Source organism: Anguilla anguilla, chromosome 13, assembly GCF_013347855.1.
Source record: "Anguilla anguilla isolate fAngAng1 chromosome 13, fAngAng1.pri, whole genome shotgun sequence".
In the NCBI taxonomy this organism is placed as follows: domain Eukaryota; kingdom Metazoa; phylum Chordata; class Actinopteri; order Anguilliformes; family Anguillidae; genus Anguilla; species Anguilla anguilla.
This window is the reverse complement of record NC_049213.1, coordinates 13,216,927-13,226,858: the sequence shown is the minus strand read 5'-3', so window position 1 is coordinate 13,226,858 and position 9,932 is coordinate 13,216,927. Positions and strand designations below refer to the sequence as shown.

General features: G+C 42.5%; 1 protein-coding gene across 3 annotated transcripts in view; it reads left to right on the top strand.

Annotated features, from left to right (window-relative positions):
- The first annotated feature begins 271 nt into the window (after positions 1 to 271).
- Positions 272 to 9,932, top strand: part of LOC118210711 (LIM domain and actin-binding protein 1-like) — a 37,516-nt gene continuing 27,855 nt past the window's right edge. Inside the window, exon 1 of one of the 3 annotated variants that reach the window (XM_035387106.1) lies at positions 272 to 528. The gene's annotated coding sequence lies outside the window, so the exon portion shown is untranslated. Of the gene's footprint in view, positions 529 to 9,011; positions 9,221 to 9,932 lie in introns of those variants that run through there. The other 2 variants (XM_035387107.1, XM_035387105.1) reach the window with 2 other exon arrangements.

The following is a 9,932-nucleotide window of genomic DNA, read 5'->3' as shown; positions in this document are numbered from 1 at the left end:
TAATTGGATTTGTTTTTTTTATCGTTCTGATTTTAGTTGTGATATTTTCAAGAATATTTCCAAATTGCAACTCAAGTAGCCTAGGCCTATACAAAAATCAGGAAACTCAAGCAAAAACAAATGGGTGGAAGAAATGTAGGCCTGCCAACAAGGGAAAACTTTGTGTGGGCTCCTACTCTAGAGAAATCACAGTGCCTCTGTTTTTTGTGACAAGACTGTTGCTTTAAGACCAAAAAAAAAAAAAAAAACCGCGGCTCATTGACATTTTTGTCCCGCCCCATGTGAAGCCTGAAATGAACCGCGGGAGGTATGGACTCAAAAATCGAGAAACGTCAACGTCTTACTGGGGAAAGGAGAGATAACCTGGGTTACTCGTTTAATTTTAAGAAGTGTTTTCAGTGAAGCAATCCATCCTGGCGGAACAAACCCCTTCACAATATCCCATTAGCAAGCTGACAGGCATCACTGGGGCCCGGCTTGGGGCAAATACAAGCGGGATTGTGGAGTGGAGCCGCAACACCTGTTGAAGTAAGTGCTTAGTCTGAGTATGTGGATTTGTTTTTGCTTCTCTTGTACGCAGCCCTTGCATTTGAATCGTGTTCTTTTTTCAGATAAAGGAGAGTAGTAAACGTAAAGATGGAAAAACGCAATATCCCCTAAGTTTTGGGCTTTATTGTGCGGACGTGTGAACTTGTTTTCGGATTCTGTCTGTTGACTTGAAGTCAGAAAGTACAGAAGTAAACGCTTTAATGGCTGAGAGTCTGGTCTGTAGGAAACCCCGAAAAGTGCCAAACTCTAGGTGCTGTGTAAGTATGGGGCATGCCGCCCCACCAAGCCGTAACATCCCAATGTTTTCGTTGCTTGATAACTTTGATTAACGTAAAAACACCTACGTGTGCCTGTTCTCTCCGAGATGCGTTCCACTTGCCTCTAAACCCACACTTGTTTGAATACTTATTATAATTTTACACAATTAACAAACCAACTGAAGGCTGGCAGGAAATAACGAGTGGACCTGTAATTTACGAACTATACATTGCAAAACAGTAATGAAGTCTACTAAATCGTTTCAGCTGATGAACAGATTACAGTATCATTATTTGTCCACTGATTTATTATTATTTATTATTATTATTATTATTATAGCGACAATCCTAGGCATAGAGTAACCTGATTATGTGCCTACACTGAAAACATGCTTCAGAGGAAGCCTACACTTATTACAATTTGCTACATCTATATTAAAGAAATTATCAATTTAAAAGTTTTGGTTACTTCAAATTAACTTGAAACATTTAAGTTGAGAAAAATATAGGTGTAAAAAAAAAAAGGAAGCTAAAAACTTAAGCAATATGTGCAGAATACAGACCTAGTAGCCTATACCTTGACCGCGCCGGGCGACCCTTTCAATAGGCCTAAGCAATTTGAATGCAGCGCTGTACTTATTTCACCGCGATGTTCTTGTATTATCTGGGATTTGGAGTCCACGCAGGGGTGTCTTGGATCAGGAAACGGTACAGCCAGCCAGGACAGACGAGGCCACTACTTCCCTTTCTTTCCGTCTTTTGAAAAGGGCCACAAAGGAAGCAGGTGCTGTCTGCTCATCACATGATTTATATTGCAGGCCGGGCTCCATGGAATGCGTTCAATTGCTCTCCGTTTCGCCCATTCCCTTTCAGTGCCAGTGCTGGTTTATAGTTGGCCACAGAACTAGGCTGCTCTTCCCTGGATACTGACTGAATAGTCGGGCTTGGATTTTAATTAAAGAACCCCCCACAGAACAGTGTGGAACAGGGAACGATAATGGCGCTTTCTCCGAAGCACCCTGATTTCAAAACATACGGGATCTTTGTAAATCATGTTCCCAAAGAACGTCATCGAATTTACGGACTAGCCCCACAAGGTTAAGTGATCAATGGTGAATACAGGGTTTGGAAAACTTACGTTTCCTTCTCCTTATGCAAACCCAACTGCACCACCCGTGTCTGCAATTTACAGTGGATGCAATGAGTACGCTACAGTGGAGTGCGAAGGTCAGCCATTTTCATAGGAATATTAACAAGGGGTTTCAATGAAGCGGATAACACAATGGTCTGATCTTGTTTACGAGATGGTGCTACAATGGGTCACTGATTTGTTACACATGGGACATCTTCCGTGTGTTCTGTGGACAGGGCACCTGAGATTAATTACCGTAAACCCGTCAGATGTTGTCGCGCATCCACATACGCGAAGTTGCAGGTGTAACTGGATTTGGGCCATTATGAAAAGAGCGTAATTACCTTTTGGTCCTTTCAATATGATTTCATCTTTAAATAAGTTTGAACCAACATTTATGTGTCTTTTCTTTTATTTTCACATATAGACAACCTTTTAGATCTAAAAAATATTTTTAAATTCCATTTAGCTGTTCTATAAATACAGAATTTCAATAGTTTGTTTTATTAATTTGATTATTAAAACATACAAAACAATAATAAACTGGCCATGCTGCTATATTTGATGCATATTTAGATTGTATACTATAATTTGTTTTCATTTCATAATATTTTAAGATTTATCATTTGATACTGCAAATTTATATTTTATGATTTATTGAAAGCTTTAAAAAGAGAAACATGTTCTTAAAGGTAGATTTCATTTTATAATAACAACCTGTGTCAAAGAGCAAGGAAGAAAAGAACAAGAGAGAGATGATATTTACAGGAATGTCAGGTAAGCTAGTAAACATAAGTTGTACACATTTTTATATTCTGTGATTCCTGATTCATAATTCTTGAAACTGAAACATCTGTAGTCAGCTGTAGGAGCCTTTTACTGTTTACATCAATGATCTGTATGTCCTGTTTTCCATGCTGTAAGCTATCTGTAATCATGTGTGTTCTCTATGCTTCATTGGTCTCGGATTGTGGATCCTGGCAAAAAACCTAAACTTTTAGATGTATGGTACGCCATCCAATATCCTGTGCAGTGGGGCCATTGCCTTTGTTTGCGTTGCAAAGTTTTCTCACCACCATGAGGTTTTGTTGTGGGAGAACTCCTATTAACAAACAACTGTAAATAACATCTTGAAACCTTCTCTTAGGTAAACACATCAGACTTATAGTGATTGGCTACATTTATTGGTTTCACATACAGATTTTTAGCGACATGTACAGTAGCCTGCACATAATTCCCAAACTAAAATGTAAAGAGTTTTTGTTTTGTTTTGAATGTTTTTGAACCATTGACCATAAAGTAAGTCTGGTTATTGAAGCCATTAAAATGGGAGGAATTATGGTCTGGCTATGCACTATGGTCTGGCTATGCACCTTGTTTCTGGGAGTGTAGTCAAATGCCACTCAGACAGTTGTGATTTCGCAGGAAGAGATGCATATCATGCTGTTATCTCAGTTCAGAGACTCCCTCAGGACTGTGTTGCATGTACCTGCCTGTGCTTATGTCACCTCATGTGAATGCATGTGAGTAATTTGTGTGTGTGTGTGTGTGTGTGTGAGAGAGAGAGAAACTGCGAGAAAACAAAAGCTATCATTTTGTTTGGGCAAAGACAGTGGTGTGTTTGAAGATGCAAAGATAGTACCGGTGAAGGCAGGTGTGTGTGTGTGTGTGTTTGTGTGCTTGCTCATAATGCAAGTGCATTTGTTCATTGGTGGAACAGGGCTCTCATTGTGCTCTGAAGTTGGGGAAATGTCACGCTGGAGCCTCTTCTGCTCTCTGTAGAAACAAGCACGAAACCGTCCAGACCCACGGTGCAACTTGGCGAACTATATTTTTTGGTTGATTTTATGGCAGTTGGTTCTCTCAGAATTCTGACTGATAGGCAGGTCAATATTTTCACTGGAGACTTGATAGCCTACATCCCGCCTTATAACTTCAAAGTCCCAGGTCATTTGTGAATGGTTTAAATTGATTTTGACACTTCATGCTACAATCATGATAACGGCAATGACTGTGCTGTGAAGTGTAGGTAGCAAACCACAAGGCTGAATCATTTTGACGTAATTTACTGTTACGGCCGGCTCGCAAGGCCGCAACAACAGAGTCCAAAGTACCAAAAACAAGATAGAAACTGATCTAAAAACACAAACTGAGACTCAGACACTAAAACAAACAAAAACTCAAAGTTCACAAAATAATGGGGCTTCACAAAAACCTACCAAACGCAAACCACACAAAAGAAACCCCAAAGAAGAATCTCCCCAGCCTCATACTGCAGGGCTTATATTGGGCCACAGGCAGGTGGAGGCAATCAAGCAATTAAGTAATTAGGTATTACCTCCACCTGCACTACCCAGGCAAGCAGAGGCTGGGGATGTAACATTTACACAGAAACTATACGCCTAGATCGCCTAGTTTCACTCACTGTGGCCAAGCGGAATCGATAACGTTTTCGAAAAGATTTAATTCAATCTTCTACTGGGACTTTTGCCGTTTATTGAGGGTGTGACAGAAATTTTCGGTGCCGCTGACTATAATCGAATGTTTTTCACATTTACCTTTCAACTGAGCAAGTGTAGGCCTACCATTCACAGTAGCCTACATTTTTATGGGTTAGTGCTGTCAGATTGTGCTAGGTACTTTAACCTTGCACGGCGATCAATAAAGGCTAACCGCACAGTACCACTTACCTCTTGTCACTTCTATCACCATTGTAATGGACTAAAAAAGCCTTGAAACTACCTTTTCTATGTGAAATGCGTTGTCGAACTCATGCGCATACACTGCTGGCGACATTCCAAAGCTCCGTTTTGCCCTCCGTACTATAGCTAGCTAGCTATGACACGTCCTCACCTCTGTAACGTTATTTGTTGTCTTCTGTGTGTCCATACGTCGGTATCTGTGGTTGTAGCTGTGTGTCCTTAGCTTCCACTCATGCGTGCAGGGTAGCATCCGTACGCGCTAACTACTTTAACTATAAAGTAGGCAATCCGTACGCGCTAACTAAGTTAGGCCTTAGGTAACCACCCTAACATGTTCGCGTTTCGCCTACTCCCACTAAACGAAGCACCACCAACGCATGCGTCCCATTTCGCCTACTCCTACTAAACGAAGCACCACCTGTGCATGCGTCCTACTAAACGTCCCTCTCAGATTGTCCATGAGTGAGTGACCACAATTTGCCATGCATAGCCCACAGCGCCAGTTCCTGCGCGCCGTGGGGAAGACACCTCATTCCTCTGCTTTATCCCTCCATCTTTCATTCCTTCATTCCCTGCCTTCAGTTTCTGCCCAGCAAGAATTAGTGCAGCAGTCGGGCTGCAGGATAACAGTGATGGTTCACCGCCATGTTAGTGAGAAAGAACATGTGTTTGCATGCTGAAATGTAATCTCCCAAATGAGTAAATGTATTATTGCAATGTTTTGACCCACGAGGTCTTCGTCAGGCAAACACTAACACATTTACACATTTGGGAGCATATATTTCAGTGTCTGGACATCTTTTCTTTCTTACTTTTGTTTGTCTATTTTGTCTTGCACCTGAACCCAGATTGGGCTGGATGTGCACACTAGCCTATTGCCTCACTGATATATATGACCGCAGAAAACGTTTCCACCAAGGATACTCCACCAGCTGTCTGCAGCTGTAGCCCTTGACTTTATGTTGCATCGAGTAAATAATTGGGATGATTAAGCATTTAAGAGCAAATGTTGGCATGAAATTCAAAGATGAGAAAAGAAAAAAAAAAGAAAAATGAACCATTTGAATGCGTAAAAAGCTGTATTAACCAACATTATACATTTTGTTGACACTGTTACTGCTGTTATTCCTGTTGCGTATTTATTTTTTCCTTATCTGTGTTTCTATGGAAACTTCTGTGAACTTTGAAACTGCTGACCTCATTTCTTCTTTTAAAATGATGTAGACAGGTTTGTGTGTTACTTCTGTTGTCATGCTAAAACTAAATTAAGGATGTCAAAAAAATGCATGTTGAAATGAGATCAGATTAACTTTATTACCCAACAGAAAGTGAACTTGCAGCTAAATGGTAGTGTTTAGGCTGTAGCACCTAGCACACATTCACCCTGAGCTTTTTTTTTTTTAGACAAAACGTTCAGGCTATTTACATGCCGATGATAAACAGACCATAGTGCTATTTGTCTTCTTTTGTTTGTTTAAAAAGTTGTGTCACTGTGAACTGCCGGAGCATAAGAAAATAGACTAAATAATAAAAATGGATTAAATTTAATAAGTAATAAAAGATTAAAGTAAATCATTTGCAGCCACAAATACCCTTCTAAGTTCAATTGCTAATCCATTTTATCTCCACATTTTTTGTTTTTTATTTTGGTTATTTTGTTCATGACCGCAAGATAAGACAGACCTCCAAACAGGAGTAGGGGGGGCATTAGTGGACATCAGGCCCTGGAGCACAGACAGGGCCCTCTATTTGCTTCTGCAGTGGAGCCCGGGGTCTGTCGATAGGGAGTCGCCGGCTCCCGTCTCTCAGTGCTGACAGTCTGGTTTGTGCAAAGCCCATCTTTACCAGCATAAAGGCACCGTTCATTCCTGCTTACCACCAATGACTCATCCTCCACTGCACCATAGAGGACAGAAATGTCTTCACTGTGGCCTCATTGCCTTTCATGAATCACGTATTCATCCTGACTGGCCAGGACCGACGTTAGGAGTCGCTCACAAGTCGGGCATGGGGTTACTTATAGGATACAGGGTGAGGCTGTGGATAGTCTTTTTTTTTTTACATTTTAGGATTGTGGTTGTAGTTGGTACAGCCTTTGCGCAAAAATAAAACGTGTTCAAATGGATTCTGAATGAATAAATTGTAAAAGAAAGACATGCAGTGTGAATGGGTTCCAGTACAGCTATTGACAGGTAGGTGAATGCGATATGAAAGCAGGTCAGTTTCAGAATATCAGCCATGTTTCTGGGTTCCAGATGAGATTTTATTTGTGTTGGTGTGCTGCCGTGAGCTGTGGGTAATGAGAGAGCCCTGGTAAATGTCAACAAGCAAGCTGCAATGCAAACTGAAATATCGTGCAAAGGGAAATTGGGTACACCCTTTTGTACTGTATTTTTTTTATTATCCCATAGCATTTTATTGAAATTGTAGTGTTATCCCTGGTCACCTGGTCAAATTTCCCAACAATTGGCTCTGCATTTGGCCACCTAATCATTATCTTCTGCATCTGAATGTTTGGGGCTTAATTTATCTTTTTATGTCTTTTTATGAGACATACTCTGCATCTGATTCCTTGACAAATCCAATACGTGCAACATTTGATAATAGTATAGTATCAAATCTAGTATCAAATCCGGGCCATGCCAGTGTCAACTGTGGCCGCCAGTCCAGCAGGGACACACACAATTGGCTCCCCTCCCACCCCCCCCCCCACCCCCCCCCTCAGGGTTTGGAGAGCTTCATTGAACCGGTACTACAGAATCTTGTTGCTCAACAGTGACCTCTACTGGTCGATCAGGCAGTCACGCCTGTCCGAACGTTGAGTCTTCATCCAACTCATATACTAAATGACCAAAAGTATCTGGACACCCCTTGGTCTGGGGCTGTTTTTCATGGTTTGGGCTAGGCACCTTAGTTCCAGTGAAGGAAAATCTTAATGCAATGACGTTGTAGATTCTGTACTTTCAACTTTGTGGAAACAGTTTTGGGAAGGCCCTTTCCTGTTACAGCATGATAATACCCACGGGCACACAATGAGGTCCATATAGAAATGGTTTTGTCAAGATCAGTGCAGCTCTACTGGCTGAATGGAAGCAAATCCTGACGGAAATACTCTAAAATCTAGTATAAAAACTTCCCAGAAGAGTGGAGGTTGTTATAGCAACAAAGTGTGGACTACACCTGGCTCCAGTTGTCATTTTGGGAAATGCAATGGAGACTTTTAAAATCCCATCAGAATTGAACTCTAAAATGACATCAAACAGTTAAGCCTGCAGCTATGTGGACTGAGGAGCTGAAAAGGCAGCCTCATTAAGATCAGGTTGGACCTAAGATGGGATGCTTCTTTCCCCATTCAATTTCTGTTATGTTCTTGAGAAGCACCGGAAACTCCATAAATTCTCACAGAATTTATAGCACTTACAAAAATTTGAGTGAATAATTTTAAGATATAAGTTTGATTTGGGTGAACTGGGATCAGGGTAAGAGCTTGAGTCAGGCAAATGTATTTTTGCGTATGAGAAGTTTTGAGGAGGGTGAAGCAGGTTGAAGGTATGGCAGGATTTGACCCGTTGGTAAGGGTTTGGGTTAAAGAGATGGATGAACGGTATGGTTAAACCTCAAAGTTTTGCGTAAATGCTTGAGGCGTACAAATTGGGTTTGAGGTAAGGAGTTGAGCTGGGAATGTAGGGTTTGCGTAAGGAAGGAAGCGTCATTGCTGACTTGGACAATTAGAACACCCATAGGGTAGAGGCTACAGTTATCATCCCAACAAAGGCCATTGTGTTGATGCATACGCGAGCAGAAAGGCAGTTGTGTTGTGTAGTCTGGACTGAAATGCTGAACCTCTCATGCATTCAGAGCCACCAGCGTTTCGTCCTGCAGGGGACACCGCAGAGGCCCCTGGGGAGGTCTCCTGTCTCCAGGTCCAGTTTCGCACTGCAGAGAGAAACGTGAGCCGCTGCTCCCTCCTTTTCTTTCCTCTCTCTTCCTCTCCATCTGTCCCCCCTCTCTCTGCCATTGCTCTCCACCATGAAGGCACTGAGCTGCCACAAGCTCCTCCTCTATTTTTGGCTGAGTGGGCGTTGGGTACTAAAATATTAATTTAAATCATTAGTGACTTGTGTAAATATGTACAAAGAAATGGCTCCATGTCAGAATTTACATTGGAGTGTCCCGTTGGTCTTCTCTCTCTCTCTGACACACACACACACACACACACATATATACGTACACACACACACACACACACACACACACAGACTGTGCATGGGGGAGGCAGCTGCTCACCTGGCAGCAGGTGAGAGCCGACGCCTAATTGGTACATATAGTCACATGGCTTGACTATGGCTCTGCCTGTGCCCAATCCCCGCCCCCTTTCTCCCTCCCTTCCTCCCTTCCCCCGGCACACACAGTGCAACAGGTATTGCAAGGTTATTTCTAAACCACCTAGAACTGAAGAGGAGAACGAAGAGAAAGAAAGAAGACACAACCAAAGGAATGCCAGTGTGAACAGGCAAGAAAACAAACAAGCAAAAAAAGACAAGTAATAAGCGCACACAGGAACTAGAGAAGCTGTAAAGGTGAGTGCAAAGGGGACCGGTTACCTCTCTTTCACGCTCCGGGAGACTGTTTATTTCCGAACGGTGAACCTGGTGAAATGTTTCCGGGCAGTCGTCGCTTCTGACTGGTGGGTGTTATGCAACCCCGCGATACTCCTACTTTAGCCTTTTTGGGGATTCCGTTAGCCAGCCCTTTGTGTCAGCTGGGCTCTGTCCGTGTAATTTTTTTGGACTGTAATTAACAGGGTGTCTCTGCGAAGGTGCCTGCCGATTTAGCATTATTTAGTCACTTGCCTTGAAACCCTAGAAGGAGCGGGTCTGGTGGCACCACGACACCTGATCCACTGCTTCGGGTGACGCGACGGGTCCACTGTCCACCCCGCTCTGGCCGTTCGTCCGTCCGTCCGTCCAAAGGCCATCTTTTGGTTTCTTTCTGTATGCCGCAGAGCAGACACACACCTGGGGGCCTTGTTTACTTTTCAAATCACGTTGTGTGGTCTTTTGCATTCTCTTCCTTATTGCTAGCCTGTGGGCAGCTTGTCAGCTTGTCTGACTGGTGGTTTTTTCCCCTTCAGTTTTCTGACTACCTCTCCTCTCCATAACTCCTAGGCATACGTTCGTAAATTTCCTTTCACTTTTCCCCTCGTTTACAATACTCTGTGTTCTCTGTATTTGACATGTATTTGACACTTGCCCTATGTGACACTGTTCAGTGCTATGAGGCTGTTCGCTG